Below are 22,084 nucleotides of genomic sequence, written 5' to 3' on the forward strand. Positions count from 1 at the left end.
AGGAGGTCTGGCCTTGGTCACACTTGTTCATCCGCAGTGGCTCACTCATTTTCTCTCTGTATTGTTGGGACATGCTCACGCACACACTGATTTAAAGCAACAATATTAAAGTGATATGTTGTTTTTACACTCTGCAGCCTCAATTTATTTGTATTTTTTTTCAATAAAAAAAATAAGGTGACACCGACAGCTAGATGGAGATGTGTAAAATATACATGAATTCAGTAGCATAGGCTATGCTGCAGCAAATGTAGGACTACCTGTCACAAGAAAAAATGTTACCATGATGAGATGATAGATGCATTTGGAGATGTGTAGTCTGTCCCCACCCTGAGCGTTGATGATTGAACAAGCAGATATCAGTGAGAAGGCCGTAGAGATGCCAGATTTCAACATCACATACAGGCTGATTTAACAGTTCCATTTCACGTCTTGCTGTTCATAGAATTGACTGGTTTCTCAAATTCAATTATCTGAGGAAAATGGAGTGGGTTTGGGTGGGAGATTTCAGTAAATCTGGGTTATCTTGTTCCTGCTATTCAACCCTAGACTGCACCTCCAGCTGAATACAAAAATGTGTGAGAAATGAATGAAATTGCAGGTAATATTGTGAGCTCTGAAAAACAGTGAGAAGTTGAAGTGCAGAAAAAAACTGAAATGACGTAAGATATCTTTCAGCAGGAGCTGAATGTTTATGGAGATTTTTAAAAGGCTCCCATACTCTCTCATGGGGTAGGGAAAACATAGGTTGAACCAGCTATTTCATTCATATGCTGTAACAATACCGTACCAATGATACAGTACCACAAACTAGTAAATGAGTGTCAAAACCTTCTCTATATTTAGGGGTTCACAGTGAAGCTGTGAAACATATTGTTATTATTCAAGTATTTTGTTTCCTTGACTTGGTCAAATAACTCGAGCATAGATCAACTTTTTTTCTAATTTGGCACACAGAAACTTGAGGCTGTGAGTAACTTGGTCAAAATGAATGGCACCGATTTAGCATATAGGAGGGCTGTTATAAGCAGTGTTAAACCCTCACATCCGTCGCCCGTTTGACCTAGAGACTTGAAAATTTGCTCATTGCTGTCTTTCCTAATGTTGAACACATTTGCCTCAAGGACTGATACGGTTCGACCGGCTGGATTTTCCTCCATCTTGGAGATTTTGGAAAACTTTAAAAAAACTTCTCATGAAACATAAGTCCAAATAACATCAAATTCGATATGTAGGCCCATGGTACATCTTTTAATTAAATTAGTTTGAGAAAAGCTAAGAGATGGTTGAGTCATTGCTAAATCAGAGAATCGGATTTAGTGTTCAATTTACATCCTTCATAAATCCACTCCACAATGGCCTATAATCTTGAAACTTTGTAGGATCATCAAAGCCATTACAATTTTTTTTTACTGTTTTGACTCTGTAACGTTGATGCTTAAAATAATAATTATAACATTTCAGGTAAGACCCAAGTGCAGACTGTGTTGAAGTAACAATGTTTATTACAGCAACGGGGCAGGCAAACGACCTGTCAAGACAAGCAGGGGTAGACAATCCAGAGTAGCGGGGCAAAGGTACAGGACGGCTGTCACGCCCTGGCCTTAGTATTTTGTGTTTTCTTTATTATTTTGGTCAGGCCAGGGTGTGACATGGGTGATTTATGTGTCTTGTCTTGTCTAGGGGTTTATTAGAATTATTGGGTTGTGTGTAGTATAGTAGTCTAGGAAAGTCTATGGTTGCCTGGAGTGGTTCTCAATCAGAGGCAGGTGTTTATCGTTGTCTCTGATTGGGAACCATATTTAGGCAGCCATATTCTTTGAGTATTTCGTGGGTTATTGTTCCTGTCTCTGTGGCTGTTTGCACCAGATAGGGCTGTTTTGGTTTTTCACGTTTATTGTGTTTGTATACTGTTCGTATTTTTCATCCTTCATTAAAGATGCTTATGAATAACCACGCTGCATTTTGGGTCCTCCTCTCTTTCGACAGAAGAAAACCGTAACAACGGCAGGCAGGCTCAGGGTCAGGATAGGCAAAGGTTGGAAATCCAGAGTAGGAGCAACGGTACAGGACAGCAGGCAGGCTCAGAGTCAGGACAGGCAAGGGTCAAAACCAGGAGGATGAGAAAAAGAGACTGGGGAAAAGCAGGAGCTGAAAAACGCTGGTTGACCTGGCAACCTTTACCTTTATTTAACCAGGTAGGCCAGCTGAGAACAAGTTCTCACTTATCTCTGCGACTTGGCCAAGATAAAGCAAAGCAGTGTGACAAAACAGAGTTACACATGGGATAAACAAACGTACAGTCAATAACACAATAGAAAAAGTCTATGTACGTACAGTGTGTGCAAATGTATAACATTAGGGAGGTAAGGCAATAAATAGGCCATAGAGGTGAAATAATTACAATTTAGCATTAACACTGGAGTGATAGATGTGCAATTAACAATACTGGGGTGCAAAAGAGCAACAACAACAAAAATAACAATATGGGGATGAGGTAGTTGGGTGTGCTATTTACAGATGGGCTCTGTACAGGTACAGTGATCGGTAAGCTGCTCTGAGTTTAAAGTTAGAGGGAGATATAAGTCTCCAGCTTCAGTGATTTTTGCAATTCGTTCCAGTCATTGGCAGCAGAGAAATGGAAGGAAAGGCGGCCAAAGGAAGTGTTGGCTTTGGGGATCACCAGTGAAATATACCTGCTGGAGCGCGTGCTACGGGTGGGTGTTTCTATGGTGACCAGTGAGCTGGGATAAGGTGGGGCTTTACCTAGCAAAGACTTATAGGGAGGCTTGGGCAAGTTTCTGCGGGGTGTGCAGAGCTGCTGGCCGGGGTAGGGATAGCCAGGTGGAAAGAATGGCCAGCCGTAGAAAAATGCTTATTGAATTAATTGATTATCGTAGATTTATCAGTGGTGACAGTGTTTCCTAGCCTCAGTGCAGTGGGCAGCTGGGAGGAGGTGCTCTTATTCTCCATGGACTTTAGTGTCCCAAAGCTTTCCTAACGGACTGTGTATATTGGTTCCTGACTTCCCTGAAAAGTTGCATATCACGGGGGCTATTCGATGCTAATGCAGTATGCCACAGGATGTTTTTGTGCTGGTCAAGGGCAGTCAAGTTTGGGGTGAACCAAGGGCTATATCTGTTCTTAGTTCTACATTTTTGGAATGGGGCATGCTTATTTAAGATGGTGAGAAAAGCACTTTTAACGAATAACCAGGCATCCTCTACTGATGGAATGAAGTCAATATCCTTCCAGGATACCTGGACCAGGTCGATTAGAAAAGCCTGCTCGCTGAAGTGTTTAAGGGAGCGTTTGACAGTGATGAGGGGTGATACCCAGGGGGTAATGGGGAAAAAGGAGCGACACCTCGAGGGGGGTGGAGGCAAGCAAAAGGACAAGTGAAACAGATCAGGGCATGACAATCAAGTCTTAACTTAGTTCAAGAAAAGCTAAGGGATTGGTCAAAAGATGGCTGAGTTATTGACAAATAAAGAATCTGATTTTACCTGTCAATTTAATCCACTGTAAATCCACTCCACAGTGGCCTATCAACTTGAAACATGTCATTGCTGTCATGGAAGTCCCTACGATGGGACCACACTGAAACTGTTTTTATTATCTCAACAAGTAAACTATTAACAACTCATTCTTTGCATATGTAACACTAATGCTCAATCTGCAATGATTAATCTTCTCCTCTCCATCTTCTCATAAACCATACGTCACATTCACTCCATATTGTGTACTTAGATTTACATTACAAAACCATTACAAAACCATTACATTTAATGGTTTTGGAGAGAAAAAATGTTGCTGCAATCAAATATGGCCGCACTGGACCTATAGATGCATGTTAGCACATATGCTAATGAAAATAAATACACTGAACAAAAATAAAAATGCAACAAATTGTTGGTCCCATGTTTCATGAGCTGAAATAAAAGATACCTACATTTTTCCATACACACAAAAAGCTTATTTCTTACTTTGTGCACAAATTTGTTTACACCAGTGTTAGTGAGCAATTGGGGCGGCAGCGTAGCCTAGTGGTTAGAGCGTTGGACTATTAACCGGAAGGTTGCGAGTTCAAACCCCTGAGCTGACAAGGAACAAATCTGTCGTTCTGTTGTTCAGCCTGTTCCCAGGCTGTCATTGAAAATAAGAATATGTTCTTAACTGACTTGCCTGGTTAAATAAAGGTTAAATTAAATTCTCCTTTGCCAGGATACAGGTGTGGCATATCAAGAAGCTGATTAAACAGCACGATAATTGCAAAGATGCACCATTTGCTGGGGACAATAAAATGTGCAGTTTTGTCACACAACACAATGCCACAGGTGTCTCAAGTTTTGAGGGAGCATACAATTGACAAGCTGACTGCAGGAATGTCCACCAGAGCTTTTGCCAGATAATTGAATGTTAATTTCTCTACCGTAAGCCGCTTCCAACGTCGTTTTAGCGAATTTAGGAGTACATCCAACTAGGGCTGTGGCGATTCTGCAGTGATATGCCATCCCATCTGGTTTTGCTTATCATTAGTTTTTCAACAGGACAATGACCCAACACACCTCCAGGCTGTGTAAGAGCTAGTTGACCAAGAAGGAGAGTGATGAAGTGCTGCATCAGATGACATGGCCTCCACAATCACCCAACCTCAACCCAAATGAGATGGTTTGGGATGAGTCGGACCACAGAGTGAAGGAAAAGCAGCCAACAAGTGTTCAGCATATGTGGGAACTCCTTCAAGACTAGTAAAACATTTAAACATGTTAACCCTCGCAAGGCTGCTGGCCCAGACTGCATCCCTAACCACGTCCTCAGAGCATGCGCAGACCAGCTGGCTGGTGTGTTTACAGACATATTTAATCACTCCCTATCCCAGTCTGTTGTCCCCATATGCTTCAAGATGGCTACCATTGTTCCTGTAACCAGGAAGGCAAAGATAACTGAACTAAATGATTACAGCCCCGTAGCACTCACTTCTGTCATCATGAAGTGCTTTGAGAGGCTAGTCAAGGATCATATCTCCGCCACCTTACCGGCCACCCTAGACCCACTTCAGTTTGCATACCGCCCCAACAGGTCCACAGATGACTCAATCGCCATCACACTGAAAACAAATCTAAAGGGGTGAATGAGAATATGTACATAAGTATATGGATGAGCGATGGCCGAGTGGCATAGGCAAGGTGCAGTAGATGGTATAAAACACAGTATATACATGTGATATGAGTAATGTAGATATGTTAATCATTAAAGTGGCATTATTTAGAGTGGCATTGTTTAAAGTGACGAGTGATCAATTTATTAAAAAGTGTCCAGTGATTGTGTCTCAATGTAGGCAGCAGCAGCCTCTCTGAGTTAGTGATTGCTGTTTAGCAGTCTTTTTTCACCTTTATTCAACCAGGTAGGCAAGTTGAGAAAAAGTTCTCATTTGCAATTGCGACCTGGCCAAGATAAAGCAAAGCAGTTCGACACATACAACGACACAGAGTTACACATGGAGTAAAACAAACAGAGCCAATAATACAGTATAAACAAGTCTATATACGATGTGAGCAAATGAGGTGAGATAAGGGAGGTAAAGGCAAAAAAAGGCCATGGTGGCAAAGTAAATACAATATAGCAAGTAAAACACTGGAATGGTAGATTTGCAATGGAAGAATGTGCAAAGTAGAAATAAAAATAATGGGGTGCAAAGGAGCAAAATAAATAAATAAATTAAATACAGTAGGGAAAGAGGTAGTTGTTTGGGCTAAATTATAGGTGGGCTATGTACAGGTGCAGTAATCTGTGAGCTGCTCTGACAGTTGGTGCTTAAAGCTAGTGAGGGAGATACGTTTTTCCAGTTTCAGAGATTTTTGTAGTTCGTTCCAGTCATTGGCAGCAGAGAACTGGAAGGAGAGGCGGCCAAAGAAAGAATTGGTTTTGGGGGTGACTAGAGAGATATACCTGCTGGAGCGTGTGCTACAGGTGGGAGATGCTATGGTGACCAGCGAGCTGAGATATGGGGGGACTTTACCTAGCAGGGTCTTGTAGATGACATGGAGCCAGTGGGTTTGGCGACGAGTATGAAGCGAGGGCCAGCCAACGAGAGCATACAGGTCGCAATGGTGGGTAGTATATGGGGCTTTGGTGACAAACGGATTGCACTGTGATAGACTGCATCCAATTTGTTGAGTAGGGTATTGGAGGCTATTTTGTAAATGACATCGCCAAAGTCGAGGATTGGTAGGGTGGTCAGTTTTACAAGGTTATGTTTGGCAGCATGAGTGAAGGATGCTTTGTTTGTGAAATAGGAAGCCAATTCTAGATTTAACTTTGGATTGGAGATGTTTGATATGGGTATGGAAGGAGAGTTTACAGTCTAACCAGACACCTAAGTATTTGTAGTTGTCCACGTATTCTAAGTCAGAGCCGTCCAGAGTAGTGATGTTGGACAGGCGGGTAGGTGCAGGTAGCGATCGGTTGAAGAGCATGCATTTAGTTTTACTTGTATTTAAGAGCAATTGGAGGCCACGGAAGGAGAGTTGTATGGCACTGAAGCTTGCCTGGAGGGTTGTTAACACAGTGTCCAAAGAAGGGCCAGAAGTATACAGAATGGTGTCGTCTGCGTAGAGGTGGATCAGAGACTCACCAGCAGCAAGAGCGACCTCATTGATGTATACAGAGAAGAGAGTCGGTCCAAGAATTGAATCCTGTGGCACCCCCATAGTCTGATGTCCTTGAGATAGAAGCTGTTTCTCAAGCTCCCGGTCCCAGCTTTGATGCACCTGTACTGTTCTCGCCTTCTGGATGATAGTGGTGTGAACAGGCAGTCGCTCGGGTGATTGTTGTCCTTGATTATCTTTTTGGCCTTCCTGTGACATCGGGTGCTGTAGGTGTCCTGGATGGCAGGTAGTTTGCCCCCGCTGATGCGTTGTGCAGACCACACCACCCTCTGGAGAGCCTTGCGGTTGAGGGCGGTGCAGTTGCTGTACCAGGCTGTGATACAGCCCAACAGGATGCTCTCGATTGTGCATCTGTAAAAGTTTGTCAGGGTTTTGGGTGACAAGCCAAATTCCTGAGGTTGAAGAGGCACTGTTGCGCCTTCACCACACTGTCTGTGTGGGTGGACCATTTCAGTTTGTCTGTAATGTGTACGCCCAGGAACTTAGAACTTTCCAACTTCTCCACTGCTGTCCCTTCGATGTGGATAGGGGGGTGCTCCCTCTGCTGTTTCCTGAAGTCCACGATCATCTCCTTTGTTTTGTTGACGTTGAGTGAGAGGTTGTTTTTCCTGACACCACACTCCGAGTGCCCTCACCTCCTCCCTCTAGGTTGTCTCGTCGTTGTTGGTGATCAAGCCCACTACTTTGGTGTTGTCTGCAAACTTGATGATTGAGTTGGAGGTGTGCATGGCCATGTAGTTGTGGGTGAACAGGGAATACAGGAGATGGCTGAGCGTCAGCGAAGTGGAGATGTTGTTGCCTACCCTCACCACCTGGGGGCGGCCCGTCAGGAAGTCCAGTACCCAGTTGCACAGGGCGGGGTCGAGACCCAGGGCCTCCAGCTTGATGACGAGCTTGGAGGGTACTATGGTGTTAAATGCCGAGCTGTAGTCGATGAACAGCATTCTCACATAGGTATTCCTCTTGTCCAGATGGGTTAGGGCAGTGTGCAGTGTGGTTGAGATTGCATCGTCTGTGGACCTATTTGGGCGGTAAACAAATTGGAGTGGGTCTAGGGTGTCAGGTAGGGTGGAGGTGATATGTCATGATGACGGAAGTGAGTGCTACGGGGCGGTAGTCATTTAGCTCAGTTACCTTAGCTTTCTTGGGAACAATGGTGGCCCTCTTGAAGCATGTGGGAACAGCAGACTGGGATAGGGATTGATTGAATATGTCTTCAACACACATTCTAATGAACTTGCACACCGAATCAGCATATTCGTCAATGTTGTTGTCTGACGCAATACGAAACATATCCCAGTCCACGTGATGGAAGCAGTCTTGGAGTGTGGAATCAAATTGTCGGACCAGCGTTGAACAGACTTCAGCGTGGGAGCTTCTTGTTTTAGTTTCTGTCTGTAGGCAGGGATCAACAAAATGGAGTCGCGGTCAGCTTTTCCGAAAGGAGGGCGGGGCAGGGCCTTATATGCATCGCGGAAGTTAGAATAGCAGTGATCCAAGGTTTTGTAAGCCCTGGTTGCGCAATCGATATGCTGATACAATTTAGGGAGTCTTGTTTTCAGATTAGCCTTGTTAAAATCCCCAGCTACAATGAATGCAGCCTCAGGATGTATGGATTCCAGTTTGCAAAGAGTCAAATAAAGTTTGTTCAGAGCCATCGATGTGTCTGCTTGGGGGGGAATATATACGGCTGTGATTATAATCAAAGATAATTCCCTTGGTAGATAATGCGGTTGACATTTGATTGTGAGGAATTCTAAATCAGGTGAACAGAAGGACTTGAGTTCCTGTATGCTTTTGTGACCACACCATAAGGCATACGCCCCGCCCCTCTTCTTACCAGAAAGATGTTTGTTTCTGTCGGCGCGATGTGTGGAGAAACCAGCTGGCTGCACTGACTCCGATAGCGTCTCTTCAGTGAGCCATGTTTCTGTGAAGCAAAGAACGTTACAGTCTCTGATGTCCCTCTGGAATGCTACCCTTTGCTACCCTTGCTTGTATTTCATCAACCTTGTTGTCAAGAGACTGGACATTGGCACTTAAAAAAACAAAAAACTGAATAGTTTCCTAGGAACGCGAAGCGAGGTGGCCATCTCTGTCGGCGCCGGAAGTTTATGGATTTGATTTTATTTGATTTTGATATTCTCATTCACCCCTTTAGATTTGTGTGTATTAGGTAGTTGTTGGGAATTGTTAGATTACTTGTTAGATATTACTGCACTGTTGGAACTAGAAGCACAAGAATTTCACTACACTCTCATTAACATCTGCTAACCATGTGTATGTGACCAATAAAATGTGATTTGATTTGATTTTGACTGTTGGAAAAACATTCCAGGTGAAGCTGGTTGAGAGAATGCCAAGAGTGTGCAAAGCTGTCATCAAGGCATCGGTGGCTATTTGAAGAATCTCAAATATAAAATATATTTTGATATATTCAACACTTTTTTGGTTACTACATGATTCCATATGTGTTATTTCATAGTTTTGATATTTACATTTACATTTAAGTCATTTAGCAGACGCTCTTATCCAGAGCGACTTACAAATTCACTATTATTCTACAATATAGTAAAAATAACGAAAAACCCTTGAATGAGTAGGTGTTCTAAAACTTTTGTCCAGTAGTGTAGATGTGGTTGTGTGTACGTGTCAGTGTATGCATAAATGTGTGTGTGTTTGGAATGGTGCAGTAAATACACCCACACCGTGCACATGCGTGTGTGTGATGTGGCAGTGTATCCGTGTGTACAGGTTGGGACCGGGGCAACATCTAAACACAGGCTGTTCACCCACAGCTGTGTTGAGCAATAGCTGAGGGATGTCTGAGTGCAGATGGGTCTCTTACACATAGGATCCTGCCCTAAGGGCCTGCCTGGCTGACTGGCTGGGGGAGTGACTGGAGAACAACTGGGTGAGTAGAGAAAAGTAGAGAAAAGCCTGACAGGATCATACCAAACCAAACTACACCTCTGGCACTCCTAGCAGTATCAGATCAGGCCAGTCATGATCGTATACACAGTATGTTCGTCATGATGCATCACCATTTCAAATCAAATCAAATGTATTTATATATCCCTTCGTACATCAGCTGATATCTCAAAGTGCTGTACAGAAACCCAGCCTAAAACCCCAAACAGCAAGCAATGCAGGTGTAGAAGCACGGTGGCTAGGAAAAACTCCCTAGAAAGGCCAAAACCTAGGAAGAAACCTAGAGAGGAACCAGGCTATGTGGGGTGGCCAGGCCTCTTCTAGCTGTGCCGGGTGGAGATTATAACAGAACATGGCCAAGATGTTCAAATGTTCATAAATGACCAGCATGGTCGTATAATAATAAGGCAGAACAGTTGAAACATTTCACTTTGATATTCAAGAAAACTCAACATCTGTATGAGAAATGACTGAGGTTGTATTTGATGGTAACGATGCTGGCTCCGGGCAGGTTGAGAGCTATGGGGGGTTTTAGTAGGCCCGTGCCTTGTGGTGTTTGGAGGTTTGTGCTATTGGCCCACTGCTTCCTAAATGTGATGGTAAAGACTTGAGGAATTTGCTTCCCTTTCATGTTTTTACTTGGCAGAGCTTTTCCCCAGACACTTCCAGTCAAATATGCCACTGAAAGGAAAGGCTTCAAATGATCTCTATTTTCTACCACAGTCTGCAGCTTAACTGGCAGATAACAAACACTGAGGTATGAAGCCTGACACATGGAACCCATATATGGACAGAAAGACAGAGAAAAAAAATACATGTATTTCTGCAAGAGACATGACAAGGACAGGAAGGAAGGGAGCATCAGCACCAGAGGACAAGCAAACAGTCCATCCCTGAGTTCAGAGGTCACACAGAGAGAGAGAGAGAGAGAGAGAGAGAGAGAGAGAGAGAGAGAGAGAGAGAGAGAGAGAGAGATGTTGAGTGGTTTTGACAGGGGGACTGAGAGTGATTTAGAGAGCCACCACTAGCTCTAAGGGATCTAACAGAGGGCTCAATCAGCTCACAGCCCATGCTGATTCAGTTATTCTACTCCAACTCATCAGTGGCTCCTTCAAAAAACACTCTGTACCACCACCCACAGCTCGAAAGACTTTCAGAAGACTTCACTGTGGCTTACAGTGCTGCAGTCTACAGTAACTTTGTTTCTTAGACTAAATAGAAATATTGCATTGTTGCATCATGTTACAAATATACACGATATATACAACATTTCTGGACTCAGCTATTTCAGCCACACCCGTTGCTGACAGGTGTATAAAATTGAACACACAACTATGCAATCTCCATAGACAAATATTGGCTGTAGAAGCGCCTTACTGAAGAGCTCAGTGGCTTTCTATGTGACACTGTAATAGGATGCCACCTTCCCACCTTTTCATCAAATTTCGGCCCTGCTGGAGCTGCTCCGGTCAACTGTAAGTGCTGTTATTGTGAGGTGGAAATGTCTAGGAACAACGGCTCAGCCGCGGAGTGGTAGGCCACACAAGCTCACAGAACGTGACCGCAGAGTGCTGTCCTCAGTTGCAACACCCACTTCATGAAATGGGTTTCCATAGCCAAGCAGCCGCACACAAGCCTAAGATCACCATGGGCAATACCAAGCTTCTGCAGGAGTAGTGTAAAGCTTGCCGCCATTGGCCTCTGGAGCACTGGAAACACATTCTCTGGAGTGATGAAACACACTTCACCATCTGGCAGTCCGACAGACAAATCTGGGTTTGGCAGATGCCAGGAGAATTCTACCTGCCCCATTGCATAGTGCCAACTGTAAAGTTTGGTGGAGGAGGAATAATGGTGTGGGGGTGTCTTTCATGGTTCGGGCCAAGCACCTTAGTTCCAGTGAAGGGAAATCTTAACGCTACAGCATACAATGACATTCTAGATGATTCTGTGCTTCCAACTTTGTGGCAACAGTTTGGAGTAGGCCCATTCTTGTTTCAATATGACAATGAATGTATGCACAAAGCGAGGTCCATACAGAAATGGTTTGCCGAGATCGGTGTGGAAGAACTTGACTGGCCTGCACAGAGCACTTACCTCAACTCCATCGAACACCTTAGGGATTAATTGGAACGCCGTCTGCGAGCCAGGTCCAATCGCCCAACATCAGTGCCCGAACTCACTTATGCTGTTGTGGCTGAATGGAAGCAAGTCCCCATAGTAATGTTCTAACATCTAGTGGAAAGCCTTAACAGAAGAGATGAGGCTGTTATAGCAGCAAAGGGGGGACCAACTCCATATTAATGCACATGATTTTGGAATGAGATGTTCGATGAACAGGTGTCCACATACTTTTGGTCATGTAGTGTATATTGCAAATATACATTTTTATTTTACTTATTTCACCTTTATTTAACCAGGTAGGCTCGTTGAGAACAAGTTCTTATTTTCAACTGCGACCTGGCCAAGATAAAGCAAAGCAGTTCACATACAACAACACAGAGTTACACATGGAATAAACAAACAGCCAATCAATAATACAGTAGGAAAATCTATATACGGCATGTGCAAATGAGGTAGAATAAGAGAGGTAAGGCAATAAATAGGACATGGTGGCAAAGTAATTACAATACAGCAATTAAACACTGGAATGGTAGGATGTGCAGAGGATGAATGTGCAAGTTGAGATACTGGGGTGCAAAGGAGCAAGATAAATAAATAAAATATGGGGATGAGGTAGATTGGATGGGCTATTTACAGATGAGCTATGTACAGGTGCAGTGATTTGTGAGCTGCTCTGACAGCTGGTTCTTAAAGCTAGTGTGGGTGGTAAGAGTCTCCAGCTTGCAGTCATTGGCAGCAGAGAACAGGAAGGAGAGGCAGACAAAGGAAGAATTGGCTGTGGTGGTGACCAGTGAAATATACCTGCTGGAGCGGGTGCTACGGGTGGGTTCTGCTATGATGACCAGAGCTGAAATAAGGCGGGGCTTTACCTAGCATAGACTTGTAGATGACCTGGAGCCAGTGGGTTAGGCGACGAGTATGAAGCGAGGGCCAGCCAACGAGAGCATACAGGTCACAGTGATGGGTAGTATATGGGGCTTTGGTGACAAAACGATGGCACTGTGATAGACTGCATCCATTTTGTTGAGCAGAGTGTTGGAGGCTATTTTGTAAATGACATCGCCGAAGTCGAGGATCAGAAGGATGGTCAGTTTTACGAGGGTATGTTTGGCAGCATGAGTGAAGGATGCTTTGTTTGCGAAATAGGAAGCCGATTCTAGATTTAATTTTGGATTGGAGATGTTTAATGTAAGTCTTGAAGAAGAGTTTACAGTCTAACCAGACACATAGGTATTTGTAGTTGTCTACATATTTGAAGTCAGAACCGTCCAGAGTAGTGATGCTGGACAGGCAGGCAGGTGCAGGCAGCGATCGGTTGAAGAGCATGCATTTAGTTTTACTTGCATTTAAGTGCAGTTGCAGGCCACAGAAGGAGAGTTGTAATGGCATTGAAGCTCGTCTGGAGGTTAGTTAACACAGTGTCCAAAGAAGGGCCAGAGGTATACTGAATGATGTCGTCTGTGTAGAGGTGGATCAAATAATCACCAGCAGCGAAAGTGACATCATTGATGTATACAGAGAAGAGAGTCGTTCCGAGAATTGAACCCTGTGGCACCCCCATAGAGACTGCCAGAGGTCCGGACAACAGGCCCTCCGATTTGACATACTAAACTCTATCAGAGAAGTAGTTGGTGAACCAAGCGAGGCAATCATTTGAGAAACCAAGGCTGTTGAGTCTGCCAATAAGAATGTTGTGATTGACAGAGTCGAAAGCCTTACCCAGGTCGATGAATACGGCTGCACAGTAATGTCTCTCATCAATGGCGGTTATGAGCGTGAGCATGGCTGAGGTGCACCCATGACCAGCTCTGAAACCAGATTGCATAGCGGAGAAGGTACGGTGAGATTCGAAATGGTCGGTAATCTGTTTGTTAACTTGGCTTTCAAAGACCTTAGAAAGGCAGGGTAGAATAGATATAGGTCTGTAGCAGTTTGGGTCTAGCATGTCTCCCCCTTTGAAGAGGGGGATGACCGCGGCAGCTTTCCAAACTATGGGAATCTCAGAAAAGAGGCTAGTAATAGGGGTTGCAACAATTTCAGCACCTAGTTTTAGAAAGAGAGGGTCCAGATTGTCTAGCCTGGCTGATTTGTAGGGGTCCAGATTTTGCAGCTCTTTCAGAACATCAACTATCTGGATTTGGGTCCAGATTGTCTGGCCTGGCTGATTTGTAGGGGTCCAGATTTTGCAGCCCTTTCAGAACATCAACTATCTGGATTTGGGTGAAGGAGAAGTGGGGGAGGTTTGGGCGAGTTGCTGTGGGGAGCGCAGGGCTGTTGACCAGGGTTGCGGTAGCCAGGTGGAAAGCATGGCCAGGTGTAGAAAAATGCTTATTGAAATTCTCAATTATTGTAAATTTATCGGTATTGACAGTGTTTCTTAGCCTCAGTGCAGTGGGCAGCTGGGAGGAGGTGCTCTTAGTCTCAATGGACTTTACAGTGTCCCAGAACTTTTTTGAGTTTGTACTACAGGATGCAAATTTCTGTTTGAAAAAGCTAGCCTTAGCTTTCCTAACTGCCTGTGTATATTGGTTCCTAACTGAAAAGTTGCAGGGTAGCCTAGTGGTTAGAGTGTTGGACTAGTAACCGGAAGGTTGCAAGTTCAAACCCACGAGCTGACAAGGTACAAATCTGTTGTTCTGCCCCTGATCAGGCAGTTAACCCACTGTTCCTAGGCTGTCATTGAAAAGAAGAATTTGTTCTTAACTGACTTGCCTGGTTAAAAAAAATAAAACATTATCACAGGGGTTATTTGATGCTAATGCAGAACGCCACAGGATGTTTTTGTGCTGGTCAAGGGCAGACAGATCTGAAGTGAACCAAGGGCTATATCTATTCCTGGTTCTACATTTTTTTAATGGGGCATGCTTATTTAAGATGGTGAGGAAGGCACTTTTAAAGAATAACCAGGCATCCTATACTGACGGGATGAGGTCAATGTCATTCCAGGATACCCCGGCCAGGTCGATTAGAAGTGTTCGCTGAAGTGTTTTAGGGAGCGTTTGACAGTGATGAGGGGTGGTCATTTGGTCACAGACCCATTACGGATGCAGGCAATGAGGCAGTGATCGCTGAGATCTTGGTTGAAAACAGCAGAGGTGTATTTAGTGGGTGAGTTAGTTAGGATGATATCTATGAGGGTGCCCATGTTTACAGATTTGGGGTTGTACCTGGTAGGTTCATAGATCATTTGTGTGAGATTGAGGGCATAAAGCTTAGATTGTAGGATGGCTGGGGTGTTAAGCATGTAATTTGGATCATAATACTGTAGCAGCCTTGTCAAATTAGATGTTGTTTATTCTTTCTGTTTCTCTTCCTCTTAAGGGAATGTGGTTCACCTGACCTTAACCTAACTGATACCCAATACACACACGCACACACAGACACACAGATACAGACACAGGCACACACACACAGACACAGGCACACACACACACACACACATAGGCACACACACACACACACACACACACACACACACACACACACACACACACACACACACACACACACACACACACACACACACACACACACACACACACACACACACACACACACACACACACACACACACACACACACACACACACACACACACACACACACACAGACACAGGCACACACACACAGACACAGGCACACACAGACACAGACACAGGCACACACACACAGACAGACATTTCTTTCTGAAACTAGGGGAATTCCTCCAATCACATGGAGCCCATGGCAGACATGGGTGGTAATGTGCTTGTCATTATATCCCTGCAGGCTGGAGTGCAAAAACAAAGTACTCTGGGAAGCACAACCAGCCTTATGCAACAATATATGTGTGCTGTCAATCTGACACAAGAACACAAGAACATTAACCCTCAACGAAAACAAATGATTTCACAGAGGTAAAAAATTATCTTAAAGATAACATGTCTATAAGGTTTTTAAAATGTTTAATATAGGGTTGAACTTCACAGATCCATGCCATAAATCAGAATAGGAAGTAAAATCACATTATTTGTTATGTTTAAACTAAGGGCGGAACCCTTTTTGAGTATCACAGTCAGGTGAATATTGCCTTACACTCCAGGGACCAGCGCAACAACAGTATCATCAGGGGGGCAAATTTGGTTTTAGAATTGGGGAGGGCATATATATTTATTTATGGGGGTGTGAAGGTTGTGTGCCTGAGTATCATTACAGTTTTTTTCGATTGCTAAACGACAGTGGACACAACTGGAGTCACATGTGCAAAACTCTAACTACAGTCTGCACAGCAGCAGTTCATGTGGACCAAACTCTAGTTCATTTTTCATTGCTTGAACACAGTTTTCAAAACTCTACACACTTATCCCATGACTTTAACCACAACCTGCACAACACTGTGGATTTACAGCACTTTGTTCAAAGCTAACACACTGCTGTCAAAACTGTGAACCACACATTCAAAACGGAATGGATTTCAGCCTTGTGCCTTTCAAACACTACTGATTGCAATTTCAGCTGAAAGGCTAAGCAGGTGTCTTGTTTTAGACTTGTTAGTGAACACACACACATATTACAGTATATATAGGTAGAGCTCAGAAAGACTCATTTTGGAAATGGAACAGGGAAGATGGGTTCGTGGAGGGAGAAGGGTGGCAGGGAGAGGGCGGATGCGTGGAGGAAGACAAAGAAGACAAAGAGCTGTTATTTCAGATGAAATAAGGGCTACACTTATAGACCATGTCGTGAACCATGGTCTCATTGAGAGAGGCAGGGTTGAGGGTGCAACCCAATCTGCAAAGATCCACAGTGGCATCTGTAATGCGAATTTTCCATCATGCAAACAGGTGAGAGTTACATCCTTACAGTAAATGAAAACATTACAGGAATCCATTTTGTATTGCAATTATAGAATATTTACACATATATATATTACAGTAAGTTTGACTGTAAAATATATTTTTACAACAGGACCCATAGGCTGCCCCCAACAGGGGGAAGAGGAAAAATATTTTCAGATGCGCAGGAAAATGCTATTGTTGACATGGTTGTTGTCAACAATGCAATAAAACTGCGGGAGATTCAAGATAGAGTGCTGGCTGATAATGATATATTTGAAAATTGAAATTCTGTCAGCACAACAACTATTGCTCGAGTCCTAAAGAAACACCAAGTTACAATGAAACAGTTATACACTGTACCGTTCGAGAGAAACAGTGAACGGGTAAAAGAGCAAAGATATCAATATGTCCAATATGTCCAACATCTGAGGTTACGTACACAGCTATACAAAATATTTACAGTAAAAAAAAAACACTAGCATTTCTACAGTAAAACTGTGCACTTACTGTTTTTCAGAGAGTAATGGAGGTGGAAGCACTGGAAAGACCACATTCATTTGTATTTATCGATGAAGCTGGATTTAACCTTGCCAAAACACGGCGCAGAGGAAGGAATGTTATAGGTCAAAGGGCCACTGTGGACGTTCCAGGCCAAAGGGGGGGAAATATCACCATGTGTGCTGCAATGGCCAATGATGGTTTGCTTCTCAACACACCACTCATTGGCCCATACAACACAGAAAGGCTTATAGCTTTCCTAGAACAGCTCTATGCTCAGCTAGTGCCAGCAGAACAGGGGGAGCCAGTAAGAAACCCCCAAGTTTTTGTCATAGTTTGCGATAACGTTGCTTTTCACCACTCTGCAGCTGTCACAGATTGGTTTGCAGCACATCACAGATTTATGGTTTTGTACCTGCCTGCATATTCACCCTTCCTCAACCCAATAGAGGAGTTTTTCTCTGGATGGATAAGGCACTCCAGAAGGTTCTTCACCCAGGGTGCATGGCAAGAGAAAACATTAGAGAGAGGCAGGATTAGCCCCTCAATTATTTGTTCGAATTACAGTATGTACTTTTAGTTTCTACCTTTTTTTTCTCATTACTGTAATTCTGTAAATTACTACAGACTATTGAAGCAAACTGCTCATTTTCATTTACCTTAAAGAATTGTTATGTTCTAAAAATTGTAATAAATCATGTGAAAGAATGTCACTCTTTTTCTTTGAAGAAAATATTACTTTGTATGAAGTCACTGAAATTGTTCAAACTGTAAAGATGAAAAGTTTGTATTTTCTGTATTGGTGTTTGATGCTAGTGTTTTTACTCTCAGTGTGTTCTGAGTGACAGTGTGTGTTATCTCAGTGAGGGTTTTGCATAGTGTTTGGCTACACTGAGCGTGTTTTGAGCCATGTGTTAAGAGTTGTGTTGCTTGGAATGAGTTTCGCAGGTGATGTGAACTGTTTAGCTCAGGTGACTGTTGGTAGTGCAGACTGTAGTTAGAGTTTTGCACATGTGACTCCAGTTGTGCCCACTGTCGTTTAGCAATCGAAAAAAACTGTAATGTTATACTTGCTGGGCCGGGAGTTCTCCATTTACAAACAGAAAGAGTGATTTGTTTCCCACCCTTGGCTACCTGAGTCGACACCCACACATCTCCAAACAGAGAACCTGTGCAAACACATTGAGCAAACAGGCCGTGCCATTGTCAGGAGGATGAACAGTGGGAGTTTGTTTCTGTGCATATGGAGCCAGGTGAAAGGTACATACCATTCTGTGGAGATATGGAAATTAACATGTTTTAATAGTAATGAATGAATGGGAGAGGAACTGAATTGGTGTTCTTATACCAACAGCTATTATATTTCTGTCCTTTCAGCCCCAACATGGCCAACGTCACCTCCACTACATTCATCTCAGTCACATGGTACAGTTGTATTTACTCTCCTGCTAATCCACACACCTTTTGCTTTGTCAACCAACCACAAAGTCCATCATTCAATTCTCATTTTTTACATCTAATAGTCTATTGAGTTGACACTCATGCATTGAGGGCTTTGCTTGGTCACCACAGCCACAGTACATTGACGTTTGTGGACTGACTGTGAGGACCTAACTAAGTACACCATTGGTAACTAATTGCACATAAATGGTAATTCATTTTTGACATTTGGTACCTAAAAAGTCCAAAAACCAACTAGCATATTCAGAACATATATTCTTAAACCAAATCACACTGTGAAAGTTAGCTGTGTAAAACAGACAAACCCAACTGTTTTTTATCTCCATCTCTTCATTCAAAGACTCAATCATGGACTCTTACTGACAGTTGTGGCTGCTTCGCGTGATGTATTGCTGTCTCTACCTTCTTGCCCTTTGTGCTGTTGTCTGTGCCCAATAATGTTTATACCCTGTTTTGTGCTGCTGCCATGTTGTGGTGCTACCATGTTGTTGTCATGTTGTGTTGTTACCATGTGGTGTTGTCATGTGTTGACGCCATGCTATGTTGTTGTCTTAGGTCTCTCTTTATGTAGTGTTGTGGTGTCTTGTCCTATATTTGAATTATTTTTCATTTTTTATCCCAGCCCCGTCCCCGCAGGAGGCCTTTTACCTTTTGGTAGGCCGTCATTGAAAATAAGAATTTGTTCTTCACTGACTTGCCTAGTTAAATAAAGGTTAAATAAAATAAATAAAAATAAAAACTGTAACACAGTAAACAAAGGCCATTCCCTTATTGACCTATTCTCTGTTCAAACAGAATGGTCCGGAAATGATAATGTCACAGGAAGCGGTCAGTCAACAGGTGAATCACTGATTACAGATAAGTGTGGACGAGCTCGTTGCATGCGACGCTAACAGCTGTGAGGCCTGAGGGCACTGCTCAGCTCAGCTCTGATGCTATAAAGGGGAAAAGCAACAGGGCATGGGACACAGCACGCGAAACAATATGCTGCCATCAATTTGCATTGTTCCGCAGACATATTTTAGAATAGATATGTTTACAAGTCAGTTAAAACACATGGTTGTCTACTCTCACTGAATGAATATAACGGTCAGATACTCTACTGTTCATACACAGGTAAACACTTAAACATTTAAACACTCCCACACAGTCAGATACAGGATAGTGCATACTTGCAAACAACAAGCCAGCTCTGTGGGGTAGGCGTATGGTCAGGGCTGGATCTTCTCTACAGAGAGAAGGGGTGGGGGGTGTTTTGTTGATGAAGGGGGAGTAGAGGAAAGTCAGGTTAGCTTTTTTTGTAATGAATATTGTTCTGGAGGCAGCTCTGCAGAGTGATCACTAGCTGGCACAGCCACAAAGTCATAACATCTGATTTTATACCTAACCCGAACCTTAACCACACTGCTAAACCTAATGCCTAAACCTAACCTTAAATTAGGACCTTTTTCCCCCCATCCATTTTTACAATATAGTCAGTTTTGACTTTGCAGCTGGCCCATCTAGCGGAAATTGCTCAGTTCTGCCTCAAGGATAAGACTCATCCCAATAAAAGTCAACCTGCAGAGTACAGAGTATCCCAAAGCCTGAAAATTCCAGATCTGCCCAGGGGTCTCCAAACATTAAAACCAGATGCACTATCCAGAGCAGGGAGGTGCATTGTGAATCGGATGGTATATTTAGAAAGTGCCAGTGTCATCCATCATGGAGTCAGTTTTAGATCACACTCTGACTACTGTTCCTTATACATCAATCTACTGTGTTCACAAACTGTGTGGTAGTGTGCAGCCACACAGGCTCCAATAGAACAGAGGTTCACACTGAACAATCGCCTAGTGTTATGTGTACATTGTGCGCAAAGCGAAAAGTCTAAAATGAACACCTGTATGCTACATACCCAGGATACATGACTGGACAGTCTGAAGAGCGAGACATGCTGTGTGTGTAGAAACCACAGTGAAACCAGTGGCGACGAGCCAGGATGGCCTCGCAGTGGTTTGTTTACATTGACAGCTATTCCAGACACCACATGCATGTGCATGCACGTGCGCATGCACACACGCACACAAACGTGTGCACACACACATACACACACACTCAAATTCAAGCCTTAACTTGCTTTTCTTACAATTATCATTTTATTTATCTGGTATTTTGTCTCTCTCACACACAAACACACGCGCACACACACACTCACACAAACTCACACACACACATTTCTAAAAACATGCTTTCACCCTATCATTATGGGGCATCGTGTGTAAATGGATTGGGGGAAAAAATATATTTCATACATTTTGAATTCAGGATGTAACACAACAAAAATGTTGTTGGAATAAGTCAGGGGGCACGGATACTTTCTGAAGACACTGTAGACGCGCGCACACACACACACACACACACACACACACACACACACACACACACCACACACACACACACACACACACACACACACACACACACACACACACACATACCTGTACTGTGTTCCAGTTCCACCTCCACACACTTGGCTTGGCGCTGGGCTGTGAGCACAGACAGGGGGCTAGCTCAGTGAGAGTGATGCAGAGAGTGTGTGTGTGTGTGTGTGTGTGTGTGTGTGTGTGTGTGTGTGTGTGTGTGTGTGTGTGTGTGTGTGTGTGTGTGTGTGTGTGTGTGTGTGTGTGAGTGTGCGTGTGCGCGGGTGCGTGTGTGTGTGTGCCAGGGGCTGTGAGGTGGGGAGCAGGATGTGAGTGATTGCCCTGAGAGCGCAGGAGGAGGGATGATGGAGCACACAGGGATGAATCACTAGCAGGCTGCCTGGCTTCATGGTTTTATGGCTGCCTGGCTTCATGGCTGCCTGGCTTCATGGCTGCCTGGCTTCATGGTTTCATGGTTTCTCCTGCCCCCCACCCTCCCTCCTCCTGTCGGAGACAAATGTCAAGCCCCCCAGGGTTACCCCCCATTTCACCCCCCGGTTCCCCGGTTTGGAACCCAAGAGCAAAGGTCCTATCCTGTACTCCACTCCTGATGCTAGACCAAAACCACCCCCATCATAGCCTGCACAATCTGGTCAGAGACACTACCCCCATATCCACAGCCTGCCGCCAAGGAATGAGCTACTCCAAATACCTTTAGCTATACTTTTTCAGTTTTAAAGTTATCCCACTGCTGTGTTGCAGTGTGGGGGGATACAGTACAGAAGACATTGCATACTGTACTTCTGTCCAAACATAACAGTCTGCATACATACCTCAGTATGATGCCCACAAAACATGCTCATACTGTGTGCAACAAGATCTCGTCGTTTTCCTTCGAAATTAGACATATTATGGATGAACATTTTTTTTTTAACTCATTAATTCTGCATGGTTACAGGGTTAAAACAGAAACAGCTCAAAGGGTTAAGTTTAGCTAATAATTCTGAATGATTAACCCCCTGCGGGACGGTTGATCTAATGTAGGCTGATGTGATTAGCACGAGGTTGTAAGTAACAACAAAAAAAAACATCCCAGGACATACTGTATCTGATATGGACAGAAAGCTTAAATTATTGCTCATCTAACTGCATTGTCCAATTTACAGTATTTATTACAGTG

Source organism: Oncorhynchus keta, chromosome 25 (assembly GCF_023373465.1).
Source record: "Oncorhynchus keta strain PuntledgeMale-10-30-2019 chromosome 25, Oket_V2, whole genome shotgun sequence".
NCBI classification, from domain to species: Eukaryota; Metazoa; Chordata; class Actinopteri; order Salmoniformes; family Salmonidae; genus Oncorhynchus; species Oncorhynchus keta.